Consider the following 17056-nt stretch of genomic DNA (forward strand, 5'->3'; position numbering starts at 1 on the left):
CATAGCTCCTGCAATGGAGTGCAGGTCTGCACATATCTCCGCATTCTGCTGGACCAGGTTGGCATCCGCTATCCTTCCCATGGAGACCTCCATATGTGCACATGTGGGCACCACTTCATCAGAGAGCAGGCGGCACACTTCTCTGACCTACGTATCACTCTGTTGAGAGCTTCCAACAGCTCTGTGTGATGTTCCCCTGCCTTCTGTTGACTCTCCAGGATGAGCTGGCAGGCCAAATCCATAGGCTCATCCTTTGACTCGGACTTCAAAGATGCCTGTTCCCCAGCAATCATCCAAGTGCCAGGAAGTTCGGCTGAACCTACCTCCTCCTGCTGCGGCTATGTGTCCGTGCGGTGACCACCAGATTGTGAACCTGACTCTGCTCTAGATCTAGGTCCCACCGAGGTCTGTGTCTTTGCGCTGGTGGAGGATGTGGGTAAGCGCTGTGAAGGGTCTTCCAGGCTGCTTATTTCCAGCTTTCCAATGGAGGAGGGGTCCTCTTGGATAGAGGTGAGGACCTGGATGGAGCTGAGGGACTGGCTGGCTGAGGGTGTCAGCTGCTTGGCAGAGCTCCCTGTGAACCAAAGTAGAGATAATTAGTGTAAGTCAGCAGAGTCAAAAGCAGGAGAGAGAGCACTCACAGTTGTGTTGAGAGAGGGTTGATGTGGTGCAGGATCCTCAAGGGGATGTTCACTGCCGACCTCACCTTCACCACAGGCACGATCCATGTTCTCACCAGTCAGTGCGATGGCACACTCCTCAAAGTGAGTGAGGGACCTAATGTGGGCCACTCCACCCCTGGCCTGGGACCTCTCCCTGCTGTTGTCAGCAAGCTTCTCCTGTATGGATACAGATGGCGAGAGTGTGAGGCACTACGTGGAATGTTTGTGTGGTGAGCAGATCCATGGACAGGATGAGGACGTGAGCTCAAGAGGGTATAAGCCTGATGGAGATGTGAGGGTGCATGTGAGAGTTAGTGGTGTTGTCCCTTGAGGTGTGAGATCCCTGTGGACATGTGATGGGTTTTTGAGTGTGTGAGTTGAGAGTGATGAGAAGAGTGAGTTACCCTGGTGGAACATTTTAGAGCTTTCATCCTGTAGTGGCTTTGGGTGGCTGTCCTCTTTTGCAGGGTATTGACGCTAACCTCTGCTGCCACCAACTCCCATGCTGGATTGGTGATGCAGCTGCCCATCCTGTGGCCAGAGTAGGGGTAGAGGGCACCACGGCGGCCTCCACGGCATTCAAAAGGTGCTCGAGGGCTGAGTCACTGAAGCTGGGGGCTGCAGTCATTGTGCCTTTCGGGGCCATCCTGTCTTCCATGCAGCAGTCCTGAGCTGGAAGCACTGAGAGGCATGCGTGTGGCTGCACTTTAAGTATGGTGACCAGCGTAATGAAGTGGGGAGGTGATGGTGTGGTGGGTGAACGAGAGCTCACTTGCCGCCAAAACGGTGTGTTTCCCAGGAATGCATAATTAATGCAGCGGGTTGAGACGATGTGGCGTGAGGAGCCGCCATTGCGGCCAACAGGTAAAACATCGTTCTACCCCCCCCGCTACGTCACTTAGTGCAAGTCTGGGATGATTCCGCCCAATATCTTCTATAAAACAAAACGTTGATAGTGTACGGTGCTTGATGTCTGTCAGTGACAGAACTAGGGTTTAGTTGACAGTGAGTGAGCATGAAACTGCACACGTTTGCAGCAAATCTTAAAGCCTAAAGAGAGGTAACAGGTGTTCTTGGGAGCAACGGGAGCAAACTGACAATGTTAGCAGACTTCAAAATAATTTTGAAGAATTTGGAGAACATGACCCTGCGCCCCGACCAAACCATCCCCCCCTACCCACCCTGCACCCCAACCCCTATCCCTCCACTAAGTCTGCCATGGATGTATTTAGAACACTTTGAGAAATGTGTAATCTACTATTACAGATATTGTAAGATTGGAAGTAACTTCTTGACAGTTTATTCCTCTCCTTTCATCACAGCTGCAAAAGCTTAGGGATATCTTTGTCTCCTGCTCATTATCATGAAAATGCTCGATCCTGCTCGTGTTCACCTTATGTCCATCAATGGTCTTAAAGCACTTGCTGTACCCTCAAAATGCCAGGACAAGAAGGAGCCACCCTGGGTTCCGATCAGGATATATAATGCAAGTAAGTCCAATTCATGTTTCAGAGGGAGTATAAAGGGCTCAGAAATCTAATTTATCCCTTTGCCTACAAAAGCTGACTATAGAGGACATGACTCGCTTTTGAGCTCCCTCTGGATTTTGAACGGGCTCATCACACTCATGGTAATAAACTCCAGCTGGTTGAGTGATCCAGATTAATAATCACTGCAACATCTTTGAGGTTCCAGCAGTAGGGAGAAATCCAGAGGATAATAAAAGATAATGCCATTAGTTTGAATTTGGGCACTGTTTTCTCTAATGAATCAATAGAGTTTCCTTTCAAGCAGAAGGATTTTGATGTAGCGAAGAGGACATGTCCACACTTCCTTACTGGGATGTATTTATTGTTAATGTCTTTTTGTTCAGGTTTTATTGAGAATTGCCTAGGGTTTTCTTGGATCATAAAATTAGTGCATGGGTATGGAATCTAATCACCAAACCAATGACTACTTATTAAAATACAATACTGCAGATGCTGGAAATCTGAAATTAAAACATAAGATGCTGAAAATACTCAGCATGTCAGACAGAATCTGTGGAGAGAGTTAACTTCTTTGGTCAATGGCTGTTTATTAGAACTGGAGAGTGGAGGATGTTTTAAGCAAGTATAGAGCCAGTGAAAGGGGGACAGGAAGAAATAGAAGAATTAAAGGGAAGGTCAGTGATAGGGTGGAAGGCAGGAATGAAAAAATGACAAAAGGGCTGACAGTGCAAGGCAAAAATGGATGGGAGTGGGACAAGTAAAGAAACAAAAGATATGTCTAGAGGAGCTATAAATGGCAATAGCAGAACTATTACCTCCTGTCTAAAAGAATAGGGCAAGAGGTTATGATCTGAAATTGTTAAACTTAGTTTTGAGTCCTTGAACTTCTCTTGAGGTTCATTGGAACAGTATAAGAAGGCAAGGACAGAAAGGTCTAAGTGGAAGTGGGCGGAGAATTAAAATAATAAGTGACAGGAAGATAAGGGTCATGCTTGTGGACTGAACAGAGGTGTTCAGCAAAACGATCACCCAATCTGTCTTCCCAATTTAAAGGGCATCTTTTGCTTCTTAACATGCCCCATTACAACCATCTATTGCTGTGCACTATTATCCATTTTATCATTCAAATCTCCCTGATTTTCCACTGTATTACAAACCTTCCTTTACGTCCTCTCTTCCCCTCTCCACTCTTCTTGCCTCTGTATTTTCTTAAAACCTGTACACGTGTAATATTTTTCAGTTCTGGTGAAAGGTCATTGAACTGAAATATTAAATGTGGTTTTCTCTCTCCACAAATGTGCCTGACCTGCTGAGTGTTATCAAGCATTTATTTTCTGTTTTATTTCAAACTTACAACATCCATGGTATTTACCTTTGTCATAGGAATGAGATCATTTTTCTAGGCATACAAGGAAAATGGGTACATATGCATAACATTAAATCATTTCTCCCACAGAAATAGGCCCATTCTAGTGTTTTGTTTGTCATTAGGAACGTGTGTGTTTTATACCCCCAACAAAAAAAGTCAAATCTTTTTGGGATGTTTATTTTTCCTAAGTCAGGATTCATATTTGTGCTGTGGCTCCAATAACAGACAGTAACCCCTCACCATACACGTACAGAAAGATTACAGTGAAGGAATAGAAAAAATATTATCTTCCCCCCCACCTCTCATACAAAGTTAAAATTTACCAACTCTCCTTGCAATCTCTCCAGAATTGTTCTCACTCACAACAATAAAAAGTTTCCTATACCGATCTGGCTATCATACCTGCCAATCTCAAAGAAAGTTTCACAGTGAGATTGTTGGTTATGACCTCCAGATATTTGTAGGAAAATGGCAAAATTGGATCCTCGTAAGTTGCCAGAGATGATGTGTTAACTGGTGGGATCTTTCTGATAGTCTGCAAGGCTGAGAAGCTGCTCTGTTTCTGTGACTGAAGCCTGCCAGCGGCAGGCCTTACTTTGCAGAACTGATTGAAAGCTGCACAATGTCCACTCTGTTTCTCTTTGATGTGGGCAAGATTGTGTGGAAATTGCAACTTTTAACTTATCACAGCCCCAGAGCAGCAAGAGCATTAGCCACTTAGTTTCCAAAGTTAGATGAGAGCAGGCCAACCTGGCATGAAGCACCGCAGCAAATAATAAAATTCTCCACACCAAACAAACAAAATTTTGTATGAAGTCTGAAGCGTAGCATGCTGTCTTCATCTTCTAAAATGGAACTGTGCTTTAAGGTCACTGGTCATGTACTCCCTGTACCAAAAACTCAAACATCCTGGTACAACACGAGCAGTTGCAATGAGATAATCAAACTGATGGATTCTGAAAAATTGTGCATATGTTCAACCTGCATAATCTTGGGAATTACAACCAAGGAAGAAGCTAATAACTCAGCTAAACTGACAGAGTGATAGGTCTAGCAAAAAGAAGAAGCTTGACTTTATAGAGAGGTTGAACCTTACATGTAAATATATCAATGAAGGTTCCCAAAGACAATCATAAGAGTAGGTTTTACCAGTTATTGTGAAATGCGTAATTATTTTTGTTTTTTAATGTGACAGGAAACTAATTTCAAGCTCATTGTTTGGAGGCATCGAGGAAAGATTACAGACAAAAATTTCAAAAGTATTTTGATTAGTTGGTAGCTTTTCTTGGTTAGCTATTTAGAATTGAGTTGTTTCCATAAATCTATAGTAGTTTATTCATTGCTGGTTTTCCAACTGCTTTCTTTACTTTGGATTTGAAAATTTTATGCCCTGTAAGTTTTGATTTCCTGTTGTTTTACTTTGAACCAATCATCAAGTGTAACCTCAGAGTGTGATATCTCATGTATGGCAGACTGAAAGAACATACAAGTATAATGTATTTATATTGTAACTGGTTATTCACTTGTGGCATAACATATGGGCAGACAGGACCAAGTATTGCCTTCAGATGATGCAGGGTAGACCTAGCATGGAGATATAGTTCAGTCAAAATTTTAAAAGTATTCATTCTGTTCCTATTCCTTTGTAATATATTGATTTGATTTTATTATTATTATTTATAGTTATAAAGCAAAGATTCCAGTAATTGGAAGCTAGAGGTAGTTGGGACATATGTGTTTCTCTGCAGTACACCCTGAGATGTTGCAAGATATAAAACTGAAGCACTAAAGCATCACCACTGGCAGGATGGTGTAATTACAACATGACAAGTTTATATGCAGTTTCCATTATGAATCTGAACATAGGAATTTATAATGGACAAATTTGACAGGAAGTGCGCACAGACATTAGATTTTCAAAACTGCCAAAAACTCGCAGTGATATGATTTTCAGAATTCATTAAAATGGGCAAATCTTAAAGTTCACAATTACATCTTAAAAAAAGTCTGCACCAAAATTGGAATTGCTTGAGTGAAGTAATCTCGAATTAAGTTGTTGTGAAATAGTACACTGCTCTGCCAAAACTAATATGGACACCCAGGGATTATTGCACACAAAACTGTACCACAGGCATTCACCTTGGCTGGCACCACCAGCTGCCAAATAACTGAAGGAAGGAAAACTACAGTTTTAAAAAATCCACTAATACAACTGTTAGGAATTGAAAAATCCATAACCAAAAGTGTTCCTATGCAAAATCCTGCAGCTCTCCATTTAAGAACTGGCTTGTTTAAAGTTCACAATTTGCCTGACCTTTATTGGCCATGTTCTATTGGTGAACTCCATCATGCATAGTTCACAAGAAAACTGTGACTAACCTCAATTATTATCATAAAATCATAGAATGATACAGCACAGAAGGAGGCTATTTAGCTCATCATGCCTATGCTGGCTCTTTAGCAAAGTTATCCAATTATCCCCCTGCTTTTTCTCCATAATGCTGTAATATTTTTTCTTTCAAGCACTCAGAACTATAGCACCAATTCCATGTTGCAATAGATTTTGCCTGTCTACCACAAATTGGACTGGGCTGTTATTAATTATTACATATTTTCATATTCAAATTGCACTCTTGCAATTTTTTTATTCTTTCATGGGACGTGGGTGTCACTGACTAAGCTGCATTTAATGCCCATCCCTATTTGCCCTTGAGAAGGTGGTGCTGAGCCGCCTTCTTGAACCTCTGCAGTCCGCGTGGCATAGGAACACCCACTGTGCAGTAACGTGAGAACATTTAAAATCCAGCTGACATATTATATGCTGTATGAATTGAGCAACTAAGGGATTTCCCACCTGAATTCTTTGTTCCCACTTGCTCTAGTCAAACCAAGCCACCAGCCAGAATCCAAGCCTTTGTATCTCTTCAGATACCACCACAAATATGAATTGCCATATTTTAAAGGGACAGAGAAACCGAAACCCCAAATAATTCATGTTGAGCAAAATTTGGATAATTGTGTAGTAACATGAAATAGCCTATGTTGAATTCTAACTTTGATTCAGTTCATATCTGTCTCCATTACACATGGTAGAGAAGCAGTAAAATTAAGTGAATATTGACAGCACACAGATGCAAAGCCCTGAAGGGATTTCAAGTTTCTGTTAAAGTTCAGGCTGATCAGATGTGCGGCCAGATGATTCTTTGCTTTGAATGTTTTGAAGCTTTCCTACTAGCTATGGAATAATGATTGTTGGCTATCCTCCATTTCACTTTGTACATTTTCTGCCATATTTTATAACTACTGTCTCCCTTTCTCTTGAACTCTTTCAATACCATGTACTATTCCCTGCTTAACAAACAGGTGAGTAACTTGCTACCTAGATTTAGATTTTCCATTCATTGACTATGAATGGCTTAAGTTGTAGTTCTAGGGGGCATGAATTTCAACACGTGGAGGCCTAGAGCTGTTTTGATCAGGCGTACTCTGCCATCAGCTACTTCCATGCAGTCCATGCAGCCCAACTAGCTGATGCAATGCCAGGATCTGGAACACATGGGTGAGTGGCTCAGTTAGCTAGATGCTAGAGCGTGGTGTAGAATGATGCCAGCAGCACGGGTTAAATCCCCATACTGGCTGTGGTTGTTCATGGAGGCCTGTCTCCTTGCCTTGTCCATGTTTGATGTGTAGTGGTGCTTATCAAGCTATATAACCAGTGGCCTCTCTCTAACAAAGAGAGATGCCTATGGCCCCTTGTCGACTATGGCTAATTACGTCACCTAATCCTGACCGTATAGGTCCAGACAATGAATTTGCATGTCACGCTGTAAACAACAAGCACTGAATTGCAAGAGGGGCCCAGCTCTTGTGCTCTTTAGGGCCAAGCACTCAAATTGCAGGGAAGGTAAGTTTGAAGAATTTCTGCTATTACAATTAAGTGTCTGGAGGTACCAGAGTGTTGCTGGGGATGTTGCGGTGAGTTCTTGAATTTGCCAGGGAGTGTTAGTGCATCCCCAGAGGAAGGGCAGAAGATTGGGTGCCCAGTCCATACAAAAGGCTGCAACAGGTATGGGGCCAACAGTGGCAGTACCTCTGTGCCTGCAACATGACAGGGAGATGGAGCAGAGGCTGCAGAAAGTGGAAGCTCCCTAAGACGCCCACTGCCAACTTTGAGCTGGACTTCTCCATGCTCAGTGACAGTGACAGGAGCTTGTCTCTTAAGCCAGCCAACTCACCCAGCATCTCAGTATGCAAGCCAATCAGCATTCTCCTGTATTCTTCACTTGAACCCTCTTTAGCAGAACTTATCTGTGACCTTACTCTTTAGTGACCTGGCAAACAAACCATCTTTCCCCCTTGGCCTGGCTGCAGCTCACTTGTGCACAAATGACTCACCATGTGCTAATCTCTAAAGTACATGCAGGGCCAGTGTCTGAGCTGGTGGCGGCGAGTGTCGGTTTAAGTGATCAGGCATCTTTATCAGTGCTGCTTCTTTCTCTCCTCCTCCTGGGATTGCCATGGCTGGACAGGTAACAGCTCCTCGGGCCCAGGTTTTCATCCCCTGGGCAGGTGCGCTGAGTTGGGAGATTACCCGGCTCAGTGTCCCCGAACTTTAAAAATGTCTGCCCACACCTTGGATTTTTGGTTGGAAGGTTGGGCTGAAATAGGAGTCAGGGCGGCTGACCCTGGAACGAGTGCGGGGGCTGCTGGGAGCAGAGGCGGGCTGGGTGCGTGGTCTGCCTCTGTTCTCCAGTAATTTGTTTAAATAAACAAATAAAAAATAATAAAGCAAAAAACATCCCTCCAACCCTCACACCTCACCCCCTACATATGCCCTATACCCTAACCTTGCTGATCCATACACCCCACCGACACCCCATGGCCACTTGCACCCGCAATGCCAACCCATGCACCTCTACCCAACCTCTCAAGGTCCCTCATATCCCCTATCCTAACTTAGTGCCAGCTCATTACAACCTATGCTCCCCACCCGCCACTCTTAACCCATTCCGCTGTGCCCCCCCACCCCCCCACCATGTCAACTCAGCTAGTATCCTTGGACAGTTCTTTCCTGGGCAGTTTTGACACTTTGCACTTTGTGGTTTGTGGACACTTCCTGGACACTTTGTAGACAGGTTTGACACTTCCTGGGTACTTCCTAGTCTGCTGTATGGTTCCTTGACAGCTTGAAAGTTGCAATGAGTTTGTGCGTAAAAACTGCATAATCATGTGTGATTCTAACAATCCCAAAGGGTGCCTTACCTCTTCCAAGGGTGTCCTGGGACCCTATCTAAAGGGGTACCTTACCTCTCCAAAGGAAACCTTGGCTATTCAAAGAATCCAAAAACTTCAGATGTCCTCTGACCTGGTCTAATTTGTGAACTCCAGGATTCATGCAATTTGAACTAGGGTTCAAATATCAGAAGTCAGTGAAGGCAGCTCGTGGTTTAAATGGCCAACTGGCTCCACGATTCACACATGCACCAAACCCAGTTCAACTGAAGTCCTGCCCCTACGGCGATGAGGAATGTTGGGTTCAGGAGTGGGAATTAGAAATTTCAGCCATTTCCGGGATTTTCGCCATGCGGGAGAGGCTCTCTCTCATGGCGAAAATCCGGCCTGGGTGTCGGAAAGCAGGAACTCAGTAGGGAAAAGTTTTTGTGAGGGAAAGGGGTGTGGGTGGGAAGCAAGAGATCCATGGACACACCAACAGTTGCTTGCTGATCATGTCAGATAGCAGAATGAGGATAAATTGGTTGTTGAGAAGAGGCATAGACATAACCACCATTCTCAATGGTCTTAGTGACGCTAGATGCCATGCTCTCTGTTGGAGTGACCCCATGCTGCAAAGAGTCATCTCCTCCTGAGGGGTCAGGAACTACAGGTGTCCTTGTCCACTGATCTGCTCCCTTGTATTATTTCCACCTAGCCCCACAAGAAGGGGGGCAAAATGTCAGTGATCATATTTGAATGATGTGCATGTCATAGCTGAATAGTTGGAGGCATCTGGTGGCAGTGAGAGGTAAGTGTGGCTGGCAGCATCAGAATGTTTGTGAGGGTGAGGTGGAGTATGTGGATATTAGCCTTGAGTCCAGAGTGCCAGAGGGTGCTGCTGGGCGTCATGATGTTATGGGGCAATGAACAACGTGAGAGATTGGTGGTGTGATGGGTAGGACATGTCATGTGGAGTTGCATTTACTGATCTTAAATCACCTACGTGAGGTCTTTAGACTTCTTATGGCATTGCTGCCAGGTCTTGCGTACAGATTCTGGGAATTTGCCTCCCTAGCCACCTGCCCCCATTCCCTTCGAGGGTAATCCTTGAGAGCCTCCTGGCCCACTGAGGAGCTATGTTGTCTCTCTTCCTCCCCACCTCCATCACTGCTGTCACCATCTCCATCTGTCACCCTGGACTCCTCACTGCCCTGGTGTTCAGTTTTCCACGTTTCAAATTCCAACAATACTCCCTTTAAGCGAGACAGACTGGCTTTAAAAAGAATGGGCCCACTGTACCACGTGATCCCAGGATAACACTGATTGGCTCCCTTGCTGAGTGCAGAGGCAACTACGAAAGGTGCAGAGGAAGCCACCAGTGAGGCTGCATGTTACAATCATGGTAGTGAGGTGGAAGCTCTAAATTTGCATGCTGTCCACCTCTAATGGGATTGGTGTGGTCAGGTTGCAAAATTCTGACCCCTGCACCTAAAAAACCCAGAAAACAAATTTTTAGCCCTAGGTCTCAAGAAAGCACACAAGCACAGTCATGACACTTCTGTCCCTTTTGCCTCTTGCAGACCAGGTTCCTGAACTCTGCCCAATGTCTCCCCAGATAGCACAAGTGAAACTGAGATTCTCAATGTTTGGGTAATACATGCGAACCTCATTTTAACAATCTGTGGTACCAATCTCCAACAAACCACAATGCACCCACAACACACTGCCTCCAGCCCATCCACTCAATGTGCATTGCTTTAGTCCTAATGCAATCAGTAACTTGAGCCTTTGGTTTGAACCCTTGACATTCTGATACCTGCTTAAATGATCTGCAGAGAATTCACTTCACTCAATCAAATGCATGCTGTTATTATTTTATGTTTTGTGTACATTGCTGACAGAAGTGATTGAATGCCTGTGTTTCTGGATTAAATTTGAACTATGATTTGATAAGTTTGAGTTTTAGATAAAATGCAAGTGATGCCAGGAAGAGCCCTGATTTGTATATTTGAAAATGATTAGAGTATTTTTGCTCAAGTTTTTGTTTCTTTAGTAAGTGGGACCTCTGGATATCCATATCTGCGAGGTTATGATCCTTTTTCCCCATACTATGAACGAGCTAAAGGATATGTTGGAGAAAGGATGGTCACAACTTGATGCTTCTGGGAGAATGGATTACAATGAACTGTAGACTATACCGTGACTGGACTACAGCTCAGGGTTTTGCTGGCAGGTGCACGAGAAGTAAAAATATTTTACAATAGGAGAGTCGTGGTTGGAACATTTTGTTTTTGGTTACCTGTGTGTGTGGGTCAGTGGGGGGCGGGGGGTAGATAGGAAGGGGAATCTCTTATGACATTCTTATTTTTATTCTTCTCCCCATCTCACAAAGGCTTTGACTCTTTGCTGGGGTGCAGTTTCATCGGTGCCAGTTACCATCTGTACTTTACTAATGTAGCCATTACTCATTTGTAATTACAGACATTGGGCATCATGGGGACATTACAGCCTGATCCTGTCCTCATTCAGCATCATTAAGACATGTACTTTTCAACAAGGCTCCAGGTCATCCTGAACCCTAGGGGTGCTGAGACTAATCATGGTGCGGCTCTTGTTCAGACCATTTTACTCAACATTGAAGAGTCATTGAGAGCTTGAGTTTGAAACATGTATTACCTTTCACATTGCTTGCATAAAATAATTAACTGTAAAGAACTTGGTCCTGTCGCTACAGCCAATGTGTGTTTTTAAGATTGGTTGTCTTGTAGCAGTGAAATTAGCACCTAAGAAATTGATAAGTTTCATGTTAATTAAGATTATTCATTAGCAACTTGATTTTCATTTGGGAAAAAGCAATGATAGCATTGACCCAAGTTCACCTGAGGACTTGCCACTGTTCCTGTACATCGTTGTTTGATGTGTTTGGTAGATAGCTAGCTGCTGATGCCTGTGCTGAACTTGTACTTGTTGCTGACCCAAGGCAAGCGTTTGACACAGACAACCATGACTTGATTTAAAGTGAAATTAAGGTTCACTTTTGTCGCTTTCTCTCTGTGATTTTTGGTTTAACAGTGACTTTACATGAGAACCAAAGTTTTTGACCATTCATAGAATTTTGAAAAATATGAAGCGAGAAATTAGAGTTTACTTTTCTCCTTTGAACTTGTATTAATATTGATTAATTCAGCCTCATATGGATTCCTTTAGGCTGATTTTTAATGTGTAGCAGCACATGATTTTGGAATGAGTGCTAGGGTGGGAGTTACAGCCTGAAAAATTGACAATGTATTGGTGAAGTCACACTAGGCATATAGGGTCCACAGGGAGAACATAAGCTTCCTTGGTATGTCTTAGGAAGCTCAGGGTGTTACGTTTGGCTCTTACCCAGGGTTCTTCCAGAAACATTGCAGGATCTACTATTCAGCAGCACACAAATGCACATGATTAGTGGTTTCTTTTCAGGGGCCACCAATGATGTCAACTTTTTCTGCAACTTAAGGTCGTCAGATTAAAGAGGCACCAGGGTTTGCAGTTCTGGCGGGCTTTCCCATTGACTGTATATGCTTGGCAATTGGGGCATCTGTAGATCACCCAGATGTTTCCACTCCATCAATGTACATATGGTGTGCAAACACAAAAAATAGCTTTATGTAGGTGCTCACAAGATTCCTGTGAAGCTACCATGATGCTTTCATCTTGCTGCAGTCCACCTTCCCAAACATCTTCGCAGCAGCAAGCGGAGTTACCAGCAGGCTGCTTAGAAACATGGGTATACACTTAAAATGTGGCTGTTGATATCCCTCAGGAACCCAAATCCAGGAGCAATACAATAAATATTAGATGACCACCAAATGTGTTGTCAAATAAACCATAGGCAGGTTGAGATGCGCTTCAGGTCCCTGGACATGTGTGGAAGTGCCCTTCAGTATGCATCAGCCAGGGTATCCAAAATGGTTGTGGTGTGCTACACTGTGCACAATATTGCCCAGCAGTGAGACCAAAGTGAGGAACTCAAAGCCACTTCAAAGGATTCCAAGAAGGGGGAGGAAAAAGATAAGGAGGTGGTGGAATGTGATGAAGACAACACACTACCAGCAGCGCACACTGCCACCTGAGATACCCTGATTATTGCAAGTTTCACTTAGGTTCTGCTGATGCACCTATCTTACAAAGTAAACCCAATTTTGCCCCATCCCAACCCCAATGCCACCAACACAAAGCAAGCATCCCTTTCATAGCACCCTCACCACCATGCCCCATTGGTCTATTCATCATCATACAACAGAAAAGCCAACTTGTCAACTAGCCAGCGAGAGGGCAAAACAGGAAAATGGTGCAATATTATATTATTTATATGCTTCAGATGAGGAAAAGAAATATAACAATCCAATAATGTATAACATTCCCATGTGCATGCCTTCATGCAACTACAAATCTTCACTAATCAAACAACATGAAGAATACTATGATGCTGGAAAACTGAAATAAAAACAGTAGATCCTGGAAATACTCAGCAGGTTTGGCAGCATCTGTGGAGAGAGAAATAAGAGTTAATGTTTCAGGTCAATGACCTTTCATCAGAACTATGAAATCTTCAGATCTTCACCCTTCCTTTTCCTAGCTCATCCATGTGCTGCAAGCCCTGTGCTGCAGAGCTAGTGATATGTTCTTCTGATTATTGAGACGCTATTGACCGATGATCTCAGCCAATGAGCTACCCATCATAAACTGCTCCATCCGCACCTGTGCAGGAGCAGACCTGGCCCTCAAGCCACGAGGCAGCAGGCTTCGTATTGACCGCGAGTGGGGAGCTGGGGGGGGGATGGAGGCTGCAACAGGTGAGAAGTCAAATTATTTTAAGCAGAGTCCCACTTCCATGTTCACTTTTGTCATCATCGCACTCATTGTCCACACTTTCCTGCTATCTTGCTTGAGAACACTACTGCAGATCTGCGGTACAAGGTCAAGGCTGAAGTATCAGTCATTCTATTCAAACTGGCATCCAGAGCCTGCAAGGCCTTGTCAAAGGTCTGCATGCACTTGGTTGATTGCTGCATTTGATGATCCATGCATTTGGCTTCTCTATCCATGGAAAAAGACATTATCACAATGGCCTGTGACCGGAACCAATCATTCTTGAGGCATTCCCCTGCAATCTGTCTGTAATTGTGGACAGTGTACTTGGAATGCCTGTCAGTATATTGTACAATCTCTGCTGCTCTTCAATGAATATACTTTTCATCGATGATCCTCAGGGTATGGCATCTGTGTCCATTGGGGCAGAGCTTGGAGAGGCCTGTGTCCTCCGACATGGACTCTTCATCCTGTCCCTGACTCCACTATCTGCCCTTGTTCACTTGTGAAGTGTAACTCACAATGTGAAAACCCAATGACCTCACTAACCAGTCCCACAGAATTGAGAGTATCTGAGCTGGTGCAAATTCTGGATGAGTCCCGTGACGATGCACTATCAGAGAGATTGATTTCCTTGGAGGAATCGTCATCAGGGATCTTGTCCACCTCTTTTTGGATAAACAAAGGCCTTCTGGGAGATAAAAGACTGTGAATGAGTATTGTCTAGGTAAGAGTGATGGAAATTATGAACATGATTATATTTCACTCGCTGTTGATATCAAGTTAACATGACTGACGATTGTACATCACATGGTTCTGTGATATTTAATACTGTCATTTGGCAGCTGGGGGACCCCCATCTCTGACAGGCAGGAACCACAGACACTCTGCTGGAGCCCTGCGCCTCTATAGCTGTTAATTGCGAGATGGGTGGAAGGTCATGTTCAGTTCTTTCCCTTCATACAGGAGAGCACAGAATGCCTGGGAGAGGGAAAGAAAAGACTTGCGACTGAGAGTAATGTCATGTGTTTATTCAATGGATGGACAACATTTGTTGAGAGTCACTATGAGGGAGAGGCATGACATTGCTTTAAGTTGAGGATGAGTGCCAGTGGTGGATGAATAGATGGGAATGTGAGGAAGTGCACAGACCCGAAAGCGATCGATGCACGAGGTGTTAGGAGTGAGGTGTTGGAGAAGGCTTGAGAAGACAAAGTGAGAGGATTAAGATGATATACACATCATGATGTACCTGAATGTACAACTATTCTCACCTTTCCTGCCCTGGTTGGGTCAGTAATTGTCCTGTATCGGGACCATGAGCGTAGCATTGCTGGTAACCTCCTCGGCCATCTCCAATCATGCTTTCTTGGTTGCAGCTGCAATTGGCTTCCTCACAGTGCTGGGAAATAGTATCTAGCTCCTACTCCTCACAGCCCCTAGTAGCATTTGCTGGGGGACATCTGTGAAGCAGGGTGCAGCCGTTTTCCTCTCCGATCTCCATTCCAACACTCACTGGCAGCTAACTTGAACTCCTTCTTCTTGCATGCTTGGATTGTCCTTTTAAATACTGGAGTTGAGATGCTGGTTGTCATCATGCTTGCTGTTACTGATTGAATGAAAAACATGGAAATAAAATGCTAATGAAATGGATGCATTAAGAGTGACTGAAAGACTCACTTAAATAACCCCCACTCCACACACACACTTCACCTTGCTCCGTGCAGGTCTACACATTAAAACCCAGCTTTTTGGCTCTGTGGATTTGGTGTAAGCTGTCCTTGTATCCTGATTCGGATCCTCCAAAATAAAATTAGGCCAAATTTATGAATATGTTTCTGCTGTCTAAGGCGATCACATATACTAAGTGATATAAAGCAGAGATTTACCCATTGGTGAACCAATCCAATACATGAATCCTAAACAAGGAGACATCAATCTTTTCACAATGTTTATGTAAATCTTCCAATCGAATATGAAGTTGGAAATTACAGATGTATTTTACTCATCTCACAACAGCTTTCCTGAACTAGCCACATTTCCAAGCGCTTGTTTTCCTTTTTGGTGGAGTCATTTTGAATGTGTGGATTTATGGTTAAAAATTTGTATCAGTGTGGGCTCAATGATAGCACACTTGCCTTAGATGTTTATAGGTTTAGGACCTACTCCAGAGATTTGAGCATGTCACCTCAGCTGACTCCCCAGTGCAGCACTGAGGGGATACTGCACAGTTTGGAGGTACTGTCTTTGAGATGAGAAGTTAAACCAAGGCCCCTTTTGCTCCCTTGGTGGGCATAAAAGATCCTCTAGTACTAAACGTCACTAAAAGAGTTTATCTGGTCATTAATCTTGTTGTTGTTTGTTGAATATTGCTGTGCATAAAATTGCCTTGTGTGTTCCTTGAATTGCAACACTGACTGCAATTCATAAATAGCTTCTTCGCTGTCATACAGTTCGGGCCATCTGGGCCTCTGACAGGTTCTATATAAATGTAAGTTCTTTTAAATATGGTCACATAAGTTCAGACTGCAAATTTAAATTTGCATTTGTAGTGTATTTGCATGAAAAACTGAACCCGCAACTCTCACCTCTGAACTCTGGTTTAAAGGTGACCATGAAACAATAAGATTTGAATCAGTTGATGTAAATAGGCTGATCTGAATTTATGTACACTTGTTGCCAAGGGAAAAACAGCACAATTGCTGGGCTGGTTATCTCAAGCCATCTGACATTTAATGGTGGAGTACAGATGAATGTGAATGCTTTGATACCACATTCAGTTTGGATGAGTTATCTGTGAATGTAAACACAGTAAAAGTCACATGCTGTCACATATTGTATGAATTCCTTACTGGACCACAGCAAGTTTACAAATGGCTTTGAGATTTATTTAACTTTAATATTTTGGCTCTTTTTTTATTGGTTGTCAGTTTTCTGATGAATTTTAATTTATTTGCTGTATTATTTTGTGTGTAGCTATTATGTTGTATAACTCTTAAACTTGTTGCCATCTAGAGAGGTCATAAATACTAGAAATTCCTGTTTTTTGGTGTGTTAAATTCAACAAACAAGTATCAATTAATTCCTCTTGCTAAATTTAAAATACATATCACGGTCTTTATTACCATTGCAAGCGCTTTTGTGACCTTCACAAGACTAGAAGATGGTTTGATCTATGTTTCATTTTTCTTTGAGGCCATCAGAAAGGTTTCTAAAGACTACAGACGGTATTTTGTTTTGGAGTTGTTATTTTATCATTGAGTCACTTTTAGTGGTTGACAAGAAAATGGCCTTGACTGCCTTTGAACTCTCCCACTGTCCTTTAGCATCTCTGCATGCGTGTGAGAGACAGTCCACAATGGGACATCAAGTTTGGTCATGGACAACAGCAATTTTTTCTCATGCTGAAGGACAGAATTGGGTGTGCACTTTATACATCTGTCTGCATCCAAGTCAAGGTGATGCAC

The 17056-nt window shown here is 43.3% G+C and overlaps 1 protein-coding gene across 2 annotated transcripts in view; it reads right to left on the minus strand.

The window, feature by feature from the left end:
* Nucleotides 1-17056, minus strand: part of tshz3b (teashirt zinc finger homeobox 3b) — a 105221-nt gene that overhangs the window by 9078 nt on the left and 79087 nt on the right. Inside the window, exons 5-6 of one of the 2 annotated variants that reach the window (XR_005943465.1) lie at nucleotides 14864-15198; nucleotides 13621-14280 (exon numbers count right to left, since the gene is read on the minus strand). The gene's annotated coding sequence lies outside the window, so the exon portion shown is untranslated. Of the gene's footprint in view, nucleotides 1-13620; nucleotides 14281-14863; nucleotides 15199-17056 lie in introns of those variants that run through there. The other variant, XR_005943464.1, reaches the window with a different exon arrangement.

Source organism: Carcharodon carcharias, chromosome 7, assembly GCF_017639515.1.
Source record: "Carcharodon carcharias isolate sCarCar2 chromosome 7, sCarCar2.pri, whole genome shotgun sequence".
Taxonomy (NCBI): Eukaryota; Metazoa; Chordata; class Chondrichthyes; order Lamniformes; family Lamnidae; genus Carcharodon; species Carcharodon carcharias.